The sequence below is a fragment of the Pan paniscus genome, chromosome 5, assembly GCF_029289425.2.
Source record: "Pan paniscus chromosome 5, NHGRI_mPanPan1-v2.0_pri, whole genome shotgun sequence".
NCBI lineage: Eukaryota > Metazoa > Chordata > Mammalia > Primates > Hominidae > Pan > Pan paniscus.
In genome coordinates, this window is record NC_073254.2 from 91,632,069 (window position 1) to 91,645,196 (window position 13,128).

General features: G+C 35.6%; 1 non-coding gene across 1 annotated transcript; it reads right to left on the bottom strand.

Annotated features, from left to right (window-relative positions):
• Window positions 1-1,649: 1,649 nt before the first annotated feature.
• Window positions 1,650-1,787, bottom strand: LOC112440153 (U4 spliceosomal RNA). The gene has a single exon (XR_003028343.1). It is a non-coding gene; the product is annotated as a U4 spliceosomal RNA (small nuclear RNA).
• Window positions 1,788-13,128: the final 11,341 nt, after the last annotated feature.

The following is a 13,128-nucleotide window of genomic DNA, read 5'->3' on the forward strand; positions in this document are numbered from 1 at the left end:
TCTTTTTTTTACTAGAGTAAATTTTTAAAATTCCTATAATTCTAATAAAAGTTTTAAAATTGTTCCAGATTCCCAAATCCAGGCATAAAAAATATATTTTATCTTGGTATATTTCATTACATTATTTTCAAATTACTTAATATTTTTTAAATTTTAATTTCTAATCTCTTGAAACTTCTTCATTAGCAATTAAACCTGTATACATCTTTTATGAAAATTAAACAATAACAGCGTATTTCCAGACTTTGTTTTTTTCTTTGGCTACCATCTAGCTCCTATTTCACTTGCTAGCCAGTTTCTCAAAATATTTAAGTTTCCACTTCATCTTGTGTCACTTCACAAGCTGTTGCTGTCTGGATGCTCTGCAAACCCCTGAATCTTAGCTCCACAGGGTCACCGATTACCTCCCTTCTCCTAAATGTGGTGGACACTTTCTAGCCTGTACCTTGCTTGAACTCTGCATTTGATTACTGTTTGACATTTCCTACTCCTTTCAGTTTTTTACTTTAAGTAAAACAAACAATCAACTTTATTTTTTCCAAGATGACTTTTTAATTTTTTTAATCAGAAATACAAATTCATGTAAAACATTCACACGATACTTAAGAGAAACTCAAATCTGCTTTCCCAGTGTACCACTCCAGAGAAGGGCACAATTAGATTTCTGCTTATAATTTCATTAGATAAAAACTTTATATTTGACATGGTACTATTTTGGTACACTTAAAAATGTTCTTCTAACTCATGGTAATTTTTTTTATTGCCCTTTGGCCATCCCCCTTCAGATGATGTGAGCCCATGTCTTCAGAGAATAAAAGAATTTAAAAAATCATTCCTCAGTTTTCTGAGTTTCAAAATAGCTATTGAAACACATGTTAAAATAATAGTTTTAAGAAAAAAGGATTCAAGTTATGAATTTAGTCTATTTGAGTTATGTTCTCAGTGTTTTTTAATCTCACAAAATGATGCTCTCATCTGTACAGCTGTGTAATCCAGAAATCTGGAAGTCATTGAAGCTCCTCACTCACTCTCATCCTCACATCCCATTAATTATAGAGTGCTACCAGTTGTATTTCCTAAATATCACTAAATTATTCTAGTTTTCTTTCATCTTTACTGCCATCACCCTAAACTATTAGAATCTATTGTCGGGATTTCATTCTATAGTAGATATTATTCTTGTAAATCTCCATCCAAAGCTTATGTATCTGGCTCACCTCAAAACTATTTCCATATTTGCAGCTAGAATGATGCTTTCGGAGTGCAAATGTTATTGTATTTTAACACTTTTTAAACTCTTCAGAAATTTTCTATTGCTTTAAGAATGGAATTTTAAAAATCCCAATCATGGCTTACAAAGCCCTGCATGTTATGCCCCGATTTTTACTCTCCAGCCTCATTATTCATTCTCTATTACCTTACTCTCAGCTATAGTCATACTGGTTTCTCACTTCTTCCTGATATGGTCTGGACCTATTCACACACTGAATTGACTTCCTGCACTTTCCTCAAAGTGCATTCTTAGATCATTTATCTTTTCTGATTTTTATTACATATTCTAATTTTTCTGGTATATTTTTAAAATTTCCAAATCATTTTATTATCTTGATACTTTCTAGAACTGATTTTCTTCTTTTTTAAAAAATCGGTCTCCTTAGAGACTGTCAAAAATTACCAATGTCAACTATATTGCAAGTCATCATGACAGGGGTTTTGGGAAAAGTTTTCAATGAGCAATAATTGCATCTCAGACCTCAGTGGCTGTGATACTGCCACTGTGCAAAGCTAGAACTGATTTTCTATAATTTTCAAATATAAAATTGTATTATTCTTAAGTAACATTACCTACTTTACAATATTTATTCTGTCTGATTTCTTCCTTCTTAATTATATTGTTTAATACTTTCAGAACAATATTCAGTAATAATGGAAAGAGCAGGCATCTCTCCTAATTTTCTAATGTGTATGCAACCATCATTCTCTCTCTCTCACACACAAACACACATACACAAAGACACATACATACACACACACACAGAGAGAGAGAAGAGTTAACATGGCAAACGTGAGACTGCCCTCTGTAGAAAGACTTGCTTGCAAGGTTGGCCCTTGGGTGGCATCTGGATCATGGTAGGATTCCTACCATTTCCTGTTAAGAATACCTTATATGCCTAAACTGTGCAAACAATATGGTTTATGCTGAACATCTTTCCTTCTGAGGTTTTAGAAAATGCTAGGCAGACAGTGTCTGTGTGACCAGCTCCCAATAAAAAACTGGGGCCCTGAGCTTCTAATGAACATCCCTGGTAGACATTTCACTTGTGTTGTTATAACTCATTGCTGGAGGAATTAAGCTCATCCTGTCTGACTCCACTGGGAGAGGACCCTGGATTTCACCCCGTGCCCTTTTTTCCTTTGCTAGTTTCATTTTATATCCTTTCACCGTAATAAATCATAGCTGTGAGAATATACAACTATATGCCGAGTCCTGAATATACAACTATATGCCGAGTTCTCCTAGTAAACTATCAAAACTAGAGTGGTCTTGGAGACTCCCAAAACACACAACACCGCATATATACACATATATAAATACACATGCATATATACATATGTATGATTATGTTAAAGGAGCACTTGCCATTAAAATATTCATTAGATTCTACCAGTGACTTTTTCTCAACTGTTGATATATCATTTTTCTCCTTTGACTTAATATATATTTTATAAATTGATTTCTTATCACCAAGTCATTCTTGTTTCCTGATGTTCTCTCTTCTTGAATTCGGTGACAATGCTGTACACTGGATTATTTCCCTCCCTCTTTGAAGGCTATTTCCATCTCCTTCCTGCATGAGTTTCTCTTTCTTTCTTTTTGTGTGCTTCAGGTATGTTTGTGCCTTGCGCTCGGCTCCTTTTTTTTCTTATTTTTTAATTATAAAGATTATAATTAAAAATTATAATTTAATTCTCAGACTCTTATGCATATTCATTATTTGAAGTATGGCCCATATGCATATGACATATCAAACTCTGTTTCCAGCAGCTCTGACCCCTTTCTGCATTTCAGATGCATAGATCGAATATCCTCCTGGGCATCACCCCTAGATGTCTCATTCTCACTACAAACTCAATGTATTTAACATTGAACTCATTATCTTTCCCTCACTTACTTCTTTGTTTTCAATCTCAGTTAATTACACTAAGCTATAAAACTGGGCTTTATCCTTGACTCCTTTCCCTCACTCATCCCACACAAATTATCATTCTCCAAGTTCAGTTGATGCTATACATCTTTCAAGTTCATGTAGTTTGCTCCCCCTCCACTTGTACTAGCTCTAGTATGGGCTCCTTCAACTTTGCTGCTATTGTTAATAAAGTCTCCCACTGGGCCCTCTGACTCCAGGCTGCCCATCAGCCAGTACATTATCTACAGTGAATTTATGGATTTTTGTAACTTGCAAATTTGATCACCTCTCTCCCCTGCTGAAACTTATCATAGTTCCATTGCCACTCAGAAGACTAACAGTTTTTATTCTGGCTTACAAAATTCTTCATACCCTCTAACACATTAAGTTATAACCCCTTAAAAACACACAACTTCAAATAGCTACACTAAACTACTTTCTGGAGAAAAATTAACTGGACATGCTTTTCTGATGTTTCTCCAAGTTTGAGTTGGGATCTCTTTCAGGATGCTCTCCTATCATGCACACATGTGTACTGTAGCACCACGAACATGGATTTGAATTGCCTTTATTCTCTAAGCTAGAAGAGCTGTGAGAGCAAGGACTATGCATGCCAACGTTGCCACCTTATGGTGAGTGTTCAATGCATACGTGTTGAGTGAGTCAGTGAATGGTGATACCATAAATGTAGTTTTGATTCCTGCTTTATTTAACATCACCATCAATGTTCCTAGCTCTCCACAGGCCTTTCAGAGGGAAACTACTCTTTACTTAACCCAAGCTGAAAGGCAATGATAAACTGCCATATCTGGAAACACGTGGGCATGTGTGTTAGCCTTCCTATTGGCAGAAAGAGAATTAATGGGATGGCTTTGGAAGAAAAAGAGATGCAGAGTGGACAGATTAGCAGCTTCTCTCCCAATTCCTGATGGCTTTTAAAATCCTTGCTAGTTTCACTTCATGTGTATCCTTATGAAAAAATTCCCCTTACTTGAGATAACTTGAGTGGAACTCTTCCCTGTATTGAGAAAAAGAGAAAACAATAAGTGTTTTTCTCATGTCATTTAAAGTTCTATAAAACCCCTTTAAGAACTGAATATATTCAAATTAATGACTATTTTACACTTTATGGATGTTTATTCAATTATTTCTTTTTTATTATAAATATCTGTCATATACATTTTTGTACTTAAAAATCCTTGTGTGCATTTAAAACTATTTCTTTAGTGTATAGTCTTAAAAATGGCATTCTGGATGAAATACGAATTTTTGAAAAGGCTATTGGTAAATATGGTCAGATTATCTAAACTGCTTTCTGGAAATTTTCTACTAATTAATCTTCCACTAAAATGGGTTTACTTTTAAAGTTTTTATTGCAATTAAAAGAGGTAAACCCTTTGCAAATAGATAGTCGGGGGCTGCAATGTCAAGCTGGCTATTCAAACTCAGTGACAAGTTTTTTTTTTCCTTTCAACCCACTTTCTGCTGCTCTCCCATTTCACATACACAATGTGAGATGAAGGTCAGGTGAGATAAGGGTATTAGGCATGACTTACGAAAGCTATAGGCACAGGATAGCTAGCTGACTTCTGGTATGGTAATAATATTGGTGTTACTATTTCTATTCCTACTTGCTTTTGGCACAAATGACAGCCAGTTCTGCAAATGCTAAAGCTGTTTCCACTGCCAACATGTTCTACTAATGATCACTGCAAAAATGCCAGCTGCAGCTATGGAGGGAAGTATTTTTCTGATTTTCCTGACTTTAGGAATAGAAAGAAGAAACAGTACCAAATGAACGTGAATTGGAACCCAGTTAGGTAGAAGTCTTTCCTTCTCTGGTTCCATACCTTCTACCCAAAGCTGTCACACGGCACTGCTAGGGATAGAATTCCCCATTTGCCCTCTACCTAGGTTTTTCTGCTTAGACTGAGGATTGCAACCTCATTACATTCAGAAATGGGTGGGTCTGATCATTATATTCCTATGAAAATAGGAGAAAAGTGCCAACTCTCCTCCTACACTACCCTGCTCACTAACATCTTTTGAAATTTCTGAAAGGTTTGGAAGGGGAATTGATGCTTCAGACAGTCTTCATTTAGTTTCCTCTGATCTCTGGAAGTGGTACTGATCAGGACCACACTGAGGAAGCACAAATGCTGCTTGGAATTAATAGCCAGAACCAAACTCAACGAGTGACAAGGAAATTACCTCTCTGAGAAGAGTTCTGGGAATGGGAGTGGGCAGGTTAATTGCACTCCACAATCCCCAAGGCCACCTGGCCATAGCATTCATATTTATTTCAGCCATGGCCCTGTCATGTTGATTACATAGTTAAAACCAAGATTGTTTTGCATAGGTTTTCTGGAGCAGCTCAGCTGCTTAGCTACTCACAAGCACTAATGACCTGGAAGCAGAGTGACAGGAGAGTCTCAGGCCCCATTCCTCTACTGTGAGCTCCTGCCAATGTCTTTTTTTCTTCAAAAGAGCAACTAGAAAATAGGAAATTTGTCTTAATGTTGTCTTTTATGTACATTTTGTCTTTAATAATAAAATGTGTATACTGCTCGAGGGTTTACTCTGTGCTAGAAGCCCTGTGTACATGATCTTCAATTCTTACAACCCTGCTAGATATTTTGGTTTCCATTTTGAAGGTGAGAAAACCAAGGCTCCGAGAGTTTAAGGAATTTCCCAAGGCCACAAAGCTAAAGCTGCTAAAGCCAAGATTTGATTCCAGTCTGCCTGATGACATGAGTTGGGCTTGTCCTCCCTGAAAACACTTCCCACAGTCTCCATTCGCAGCTTCCATGAGAGCAGTGGGTGTATCTTGTCCAGTGTTAGTGACCAGCATGATAGAAGGAAGCACAGAGAGTACTGGTTCAGGCTAAGAATGGCAGCTAAATACATTAGTGTTGGGAAAGAGATATGGTATTTACATTTAGCTAGAGATTTTAACATAAAGGAAGTTCATTATACTTAAAGCTGACTGTTAAAACTTCACAGTAAAAATTTAAACTGATTCACTTTCCCATTGGCCCAGTGGCTCTAACTTCTCTCTTGTTCTCCCAGTCCACACTAGCAAGGATCAAGGGTGCTCCTCAGGTTGTGTAAATCGGATCATGTCACTCCTTCACTTACAAGCCTTCAGTGATTTCCCATTGCCTTAAAGATTACTTCCAAACTCCATAAAATAGCAAATTAAGTTCTTAACTTTTACTATTCCCCCATTTTCTTCTCCAACTCCTCTTATTCTACCCATACTGAATTACCTGAAGTTCCTTGAGCAAACTCTTTGTCTGTGTCTCTGAGTCATTGTATGTGCTGTTGTTTCTGGCAGTAGTGTCTGCACTCACTCAATTCACCCCTCATCTCACTTCTCTCCTCCAAAACTCAGTCATGTCAGAGTCTACTACTCTCAGAAGCACTCCCTGACTACTTATCCTCAGTTCCTCTCATGAGGCCTGGCTATGCACTCCTTTTCTGTTGCTCTAGCTTTCCATACTGACCGTCATCAGTGCACCTTATAGGATGGCATTGGGCAACTTGACTTCTCTCTGACTAGACTGTGGACTCGGAAATATGTTTTGCTCAGTAGCACATATTAAGTGGTAATAATAAATACTAAATTTAAGAATACGGCTATGTTAGGCTCTCTCTGGCAGTTCCTAAATTCTTACCTTCCTTGGTTCAGAGAGGTAAAAGATTTCTGATTTACCACTTTTCCTGAAAGATATAACTAATGTAGAATCAGTTCAATTTCAAATATTTACTGAATTTCTACAGCAAGCTTCTCTTGGAGTCCTATTTCTCCATGGTAAATAGAAATACTGTTTATCTAAAATATAGGGCTTATAGAATAGGTTACAAGCAACAGTTTTTGAAACAAAAATTTGTTCCAAATAATGTAAACCATATATTGTATGCCAAATTGATTACATGCAGCAGTATATAACATAAAGACCTGAGTCAGTCTGTACACTGATATTTGCTTTGATATCAAGTGCAATGAGTGGATGATAAGATCCTCTGGAGGAGTCAAATAATGGATGTCAAATATCTGCTTAAAATATATCTTCATGTAAGGCAAACATTTGAAAACAATATGAGTTGATTTGGCTTCAGATATATTCTTTCTTTATATTTTTGGTCTATGTGAGTGAGAGAAGGAGTAAAGAATAAGATTAGTTTAATAAAAAGGTTTGGTTAAGCTTGAAATTAACATGTAAATAATTCAAATGCCTTATTCATGGGCAATACTTGTGTATTCTGTTTAGCCTAAGTAATTTAAAATGCGGAGCTGTATTGTATTATTTTATACATAAATATCAATTACAAGTGATTGAACCACGGGATTGGACTTAGAGAGAAAGTCCAGGTTTTCAGTTCACACCCTATCACAGGCAATGTGGTCTGCAAATGGATTTTAGTGTAGACCCCCAGAGAAAGGATAATGGTAGAGCATAAGAGTTTCTTCCACATTTATGGGGATTCTATTCATTCACATCATCCACAATGTACTTTTCTTAGAAGAGTGCTTTAAGGATCCCTCTTCTAGAATAAAACAGCATAATTCCTTATTGCAGAAAGGAGTGAAGAGTATCATATATGAGTTTTGTTTTCAAAATAATTTTCAATTGTTAACACATTAAACTAAATGTATGTATGGATTATTTGTACAAGCATTTCACATTCGAGAGTCAAAAACAAACAAAAAGAGTAGAGTTGGTCAGTGTGGTCAAAAAGTAAGCAATCTTTACTAGGGTTAAATAACTTGTTTCTAGGTGGCTTACCCTGCATTTCTCAACCTTTTTAAATGATTGTCCCACTGGACTAAAATGATTGTATAGAGTTTAACTTTTTCTGCTTGCACTATGAGCTTCATATTATTTGTTTCCCACCTGTAACAACATATAACTAGTACAGCACTATGAGCTTCATATTATTTGTTTCTCACTCTTAACAACATATTACTGGTCCTGTTTTTGCAAACTGTATAGTACCATCACCCTACTACCTTGAAAATCACACGTCAACTTTTATATGCACAGAAGCTAACCCACCACTCAACCAACCACTAGACATCAAAAGATAAGATTTAGATGAGAAAGTATTTCATGGCATCAGTTTCCTATCCAAAGTTAGTATGTAGTTCTAAGGATATTTCCTTTCTGGTCCAAAAGATTTAGTAAGGGAGGGGTATTCAATCCTGTAGGAGGTGAACCCTGTCCTGTAGGAGGGGTTCCATGAAGAGACTGACACCTCAAAAAGGTATTCATGGTGTTCACTTCCTTAAAGAGAACAGGGTGCAGACGTAGAAAGATTAGGAAAGCGCCCAGTTATACAATTATATTGTCAGCTTTTCCCTTAAACTTCAAGAACTAATGCTTTGTTTCTATAAATGCTTACTTCAAATCTTGTGGCCATACAAACTTTCCCTTTTAAATATCATAAAAATATCTATTGCTATGTTTTTAAAAATAAAATACAAAAAATCTTCATGTCCTAAAAGTTGAATTTAGGTACATGATGAAACTTCATTAAGTCCACCCTAGCTAACAATCCTGATTAAAGACTTGAAATTTAAAAGATGAATATTTTAGACATTTTCCCCCTTGAGAACTTTCAGTGTGGTAATCTGTTAACTGTTTCATTAGGTGAGCAATATAATCAGAGACCCATAGTAGCTATAGAAATTACTAAGTTTAATGATTCAGGAATCCCCTTGAAGTAGAAATAATAACTGAATAATCTACATTGATTAGTTTTGCTTGTATCATAACATCTCTTGGGATCATAATATAAAACTTATCACTCCAGTATTTTTCATTAATTCATTTCTTGTATATTCCAGTACCCAAAAGCAATTCTGCAAATGCAGTTTACCATTTTATTCTTTTTTTTTTTTTTTTTAAAATTGCTTTTGTCTTTGTTCCTCAGGGACTTTTAGATCTTATAATGAAAACTCATTATGTAAATCTCATAGCAAAATCAAAAGTTGTTTAAAATATGTGGGCCATCTCTCTGATTCTTGAATTATATCATGAAGCACTGTACACATCGTGTGGACTTCTGTCAGTGAATCCACAATAGCCACTTCCTTAGAAATAAAACTATTATGCGTTGTGAAGAATATGAACATATTAGGCAAAAATTCTGACCTCACGGAGCTTACAATCTTTGATTTTTAGAAGACAACATATAAAACAATAATTTTTGAATAATATGTGGCTGATTGGTGTGATTAAAATACAAAACATAATTTGTGTACTCAAAAAGATATTGTCATTCAAAGGGTCACTTTGGCAAACTAAGTCCGTTGGAACTGCCACAGCATAACAAATTTGGAATGCTGTCATGTGGATTTGCTTTCAGAGTAAGTTACAAAACCACATGAGACTACCTGTCTCTTACTGACATACTTTTTTAAAACCTGAAGATACTATTGCCCAGCTTTATTGACTTGACTTTTACTGGTTTTCCAACTGATTCAAAAATCACATTTTTAATATCCTCATCCTGAGGATTAAGTTAACCTTTATGGTCTTAAAGCTTGAACCTTATATTTGTTTTATCTGAGTTCCTTCCTCAGGAAATGACCTTCAGGCCTCTCAGAAAAGTATCAAAAAACTGAAACTCACCAGTTTGCCACATACAGACAATGAGATGCTCAACCCCTTATTCATCATGATTGCTTCCTTGCCCTTCCCTAGTGCCTGTTTTCTTACACATTGTTACATTTCTTCCCTGCTATATAAACCCCTAGTTTTAGTTGGTTGGGGAGATGGATTTGAGACTGGGCTCCTTTCTCCTTGACTGCAGCACCAGATTAAAGCCTTCTTCCTTGACAGTACCCATCTTCTCAGTCACTGGCTTTCTGTGCTGTGAGCAGCAGGACCTAGACTGCCTGGTGTTTCAGCAACACAATAAGGATAAGTGTGCGAGTTATCTTTGAAAATGTATGATATCTTAAGGTGGCAAATTTGTATTTCTAATATTTGCATAAAATGTATGTATATATTTATATAACACATACATATTTGTATGATAGAGAACAATCTTATAGGATTTTAGACGGATGAGATTTGGATAGCAGACAGAAGGGAGGAGAAAGCATTCCTGATAGAGAAAAAAATTAAAGGAATAGTGGAAGGAATTAAGTAATGTTTCTAACCACAGGGAGGAGACCAGTGAACATTTCAAAAGTTGATTGAAAAGTGATTTTGACATATTTCATAAAGAGGGTAAAAAAGAAGGGCAAAAAAGATCAAACAAAGATTTCTAGCTTTGGTTATTAGTGCCCATTAGAGAAAGAGAGGTGTTGACTCTAAAGTAAAGGTGGTGATTTTGCATTTAAAACCATGGAATAACCATTACACTTTATAATTTAAAGAGATGAACTTTATTATATGTGAATTATGTCACAATAAAGGTTTCATTAAAATAATAACAATGAGCTTAATCATGTAGTGCTTTTAAAAACTTTAACATTAAAATATTTACCTGAAATTATATATTAATATGAAGGCTAGCTCTACCTGAATATACCTAATGTGAACTCCCTGGAGTGTAGTCCCTTTTCCACATCTAATCTCTACACATTAGAGAAAAGGCATGGGCTATTGAAAACCTTAAATTATACAAAAAAATTTAAATAATGCAAAAATCTGTTTATATTTATGAAACAATTGCTACTGATTTTAATTTCTAATATTTTATAGTAAAGTGAAAGCATTATGAATTTGAAATACTTCTGGTTTATATAAGATCTTCAAATTTTCAAATTAACAGTAAACTAGTTATAAAAATCCTGAACAATATAAATATTTTATCTGTTTTTAAAACCAGTAGGAATCTGGTAGGTCAATATGCACTTTCATTATTTCAAATTTTTACTTAAGAACTTTAACTGTCCCTCTTTGTCAAGGACAGAGTATTGTAAGTTTACCAATATATGAACAATGAACAGATGTTATAGAAAATAGTAGATCATTCCCAAATTAGTAAGTAAACAATTCTTGCCTCATGAAAAAGTCTTATTCTGAAGTGATTCTATTTCTCATGATCATAATGACATTGATAGTTTATAATAACCAAAACAAGCCTATTGTGTTGTTCTTTTTATGTTTATTACAGAAGACCTACAGGTTTTTATTTTTTGCTATTGTTAATTTGTTTCATTATCTATGATATAAAAATAAGGAGGAGCTATGAGACTGCAATAATTGCGTTTAGTCTATAGTTTGCTTTGTTGCCAGACTTTATATTTGGGATGTCAGGAGACACCATTCTTTGTTGCCTAGTCTTTACTGCCTCCATCTTTATTGGCCTAGTCAGTAACTAGTCTGGTATTTTGTTTATTCATCTTAGTGTTGAAGTCCTCCTTGGACATAAAGACCTGCTCTAAATTGAAGCCAATTTTATAGGGAATTCTCATACTTTGTTTAACTCTTACAAAATTGTTCTGAGAGGGTGGATGTTTTTGAGACATGGTTTTTTGTTCCACCACTTGCAATGGTAGATTCTACCTTCTAATGGGTTAGTCTACCTGTTAAGATACTGACTTCTGATACAACATGGAACCTCATAAACATATCCTATGTTGTATTAACTAGGGTTCTCCAGAAAAACGACAAAAAATAGAATATATACGAACAGATAATTGAGAGAGGATTTATTAGGTGAAGTGGCTCACATGATTTTGGAGGCAGAGAAGTCCCATGATGTGCCATTTGCAAGCTGAAGAACCAAAGAAGATGGTAGGGTGGCTGAGTCCACTTTTCAAGTCAACCAGGGGAGCTGATGGTGTGATTCTCAGTTTGAGACCAAAAGCTGGTGGGGAAGGGTAGTGGCTAGTGCGAGTCCCAGAGTCAAAAGGCCAGAGAACCTGAAGTTCTAATGTCCATGTGATATAGTTTGGCCATGTCCCCACCCAAATCTCATCTTGAGTTGTAACTCCCATAATTCCCACGTGTCATGGGAGGAACCCAGTGGGAGGTAATTGAATCATGAAGGCAGGTGTTTCCCGTGCTGTTGTCGTGATAGTGAATAAGTCTCATGAGATCTGATGGTTTTAAAAATGGGAGTTTCCCTGTATAGGCTCTCTGTCTCTTTGCCTGCCTCCATCCATGTAAGATGTGACTTGCTCCTCCTTGCCTTCTGCCATGATTGTGAGCCCTACCAAGCCATGTGGAACTGTAAGTCCATTATACCTTTTTCTTTTGTAAATTTTGTGTTTTAAAACCATCAGTCTTGGGTATGTCTTTATCAGTAGTGTGAAAACGAACTAACACACTATGATCAGGAGAAGATGCATGACTCAACCCTCAGCCTATTCAGTGAGGGTGAATCATTTTACTCAATCCATTTATTTATTCTTCTGGAAACACTCTCACAGACATACACAGAAATGATGTTTACCAGCCATTTGGGTATCCCTTAATTCACTCAAGATGACACCTAAAGCTAACCATCACATAAGTGAAAGAATCTTGTCACACAGACCACATAGTATATGATTTTGACACTTAATAGTCACATCTATAGAAACGGAAAGTAGATTGGTGCTTGCTTAGGGCTGTGACAATGGGGACAGAGGAAAGGATGATGGCTAAAAGATAAGGGATTTCTTGGTGAAGTGACAAAAATGATTTAAAGTCGTGATGATAGTTGCATATATCTGTGAATGTATTAAAAACATAAAATTGCATATTTTAAATGGGTGAATTGTGTGGTATGTGAGTTATATCTCAATAAAGACATTTACAATTAAAATAAATGAGAACAAGGAAACATGAAAAAAAGATTGATCTCTGTAGGAACGAAGTCTGAATTTGCCACATTACTGCATGGGATTCCTAGTTACCCCCTGAACCACTGTTTTCCCTTCTCCATACCCTTACACACAAACACACACCCCTTGAGCTAGCTGCCTGCATTGGTT